Below are 1041 nucleotides of genomic sequence, written 5' to 3' on the forward strand. Positions count from 1 at the left end.
CTTACCTTGAACTCCTTCCCCGCCGCAGCTCTGGCTCCGCGGGCACCGGCCGCCCCGCCGCATGGGCGCTGGACCCGCGGGCGCCACCAAATCCTCGCGCCTGGTCCCGCGGCAGCTCCCGCGCCGGGAGGAAGGAGCCGAAGTTTCGGCGAAGTCCGCGGTGGCGGCTGCGGGGCCGGGAGCTCTTGTTGCTCCCGCAGCTCAAGGCAAAGCGGGTCCCACGTGAAGGCAGCCGCCGGCTCGGCCCCGCTGCAAGACTCCTCGGTCCCCCGCCGGCTGGAGCGCCCCCGAGGAGCGAGCGGCACAAGGCGGCGGTGTGCTCGGCCGGGGCTGGGGGCGCAGGGGAGAGGAGAGGTCCACGCGCAGCAGCACCGCCTGGCTCGGCTCCGCCGCTGCTGTCTGAACTCGGCTGCCTGGCGCTGCCAGCAAGTGCTCTCCGCGCCTGACATCACTGCGAAGGGGAGGCGCTTCCCGGGAAGATGCAAATCGCGGAGCGAAGGGGTTGGTTCCCCCCCCCCCCTTAAAGGTGCCCCCACTCTTCCCGTCTCCCAGTCTCCGACAGCGGCGGTCGCGGTGGAGGGAGCTACCTGCTGAGGCGGCTCGTGCCAGGGCAGTCTCCATCCTCCTCGCCCGGCACCGGCCCTGCCCTACACTGCACTGCAGCCGCGCCCGGGAAGGGACCTGGAGGCTTTCAGCGGAGCGGGTTCCCCGCAGCCTCCCGCTGGGGCCGGTACTGAGCCTGCAGCCTGGAGCTGGTCCCTGGCCGCCGGGTCGCTGCCTTCTCCCGCTGCTCCCCGGCCCCGCAGAGCGAGCCGGCCGGGGGAGGGGGGGATCCCTGCGGCGGGTCCCTGGAGGCTAGAGCCGCCCGCTGCGGGGCGGAGAGGCTGGAGCTTCGAGGCGGCCGCACGGCGGGGGCTGCCCGCGGACCCGCAGCCGCAAGCTGTGGGGCGGGAGGGGCTGCACTGGGGCCCCGGGCCCGCTCGAGGCCCGGCCGGCTGCCCGCGGCACACTCAGGAGCGGGCTCGGCTCGGCGCAACTGGT

At 74.7% G+C, this 1041-nt stretch overlaps 1 protein-coding gene across 3 annotated transcripts in view; it reads right to left on the minus strand.

Moving 5' to 3' along the window:
• Positions 1-321, minus strand: part of PCDH11X (protocadherin 11 X-linked) — a 1731112-nt gene extending 1730791 nt beyond the window's left edge. For all 3 annotated transcript variants that reach the window (XM_019521370.1, XM_019521369.1, XM_019521371.1), the window contains exon 1: positions 6-321. The gene's annotated coding sequence lies outside the window, so the exon portion shown is untranslated. The remainder of the gene's footprint in view (positions 1-5) is intronic.
• Between the last annotated feature and the right edge of the window lie 720 nt (positions 322-1041).

Source organism: Gavialis gangeticus, unplaced genomic scaffold, assembly GCF_001723915.1.
Source record: "Gavialis gangeticus isolate Ggan-Ray unplaced genomic scaffold, GavGan_comp1, whole genome shotgun sequence".
Classification (NCBI taxonomy): domain Eukaryota; kingdom Metazoa; phylum Chordata; order Crocodylia; family Gavialidae; genus Gavialis; species Gavialis gangeticus.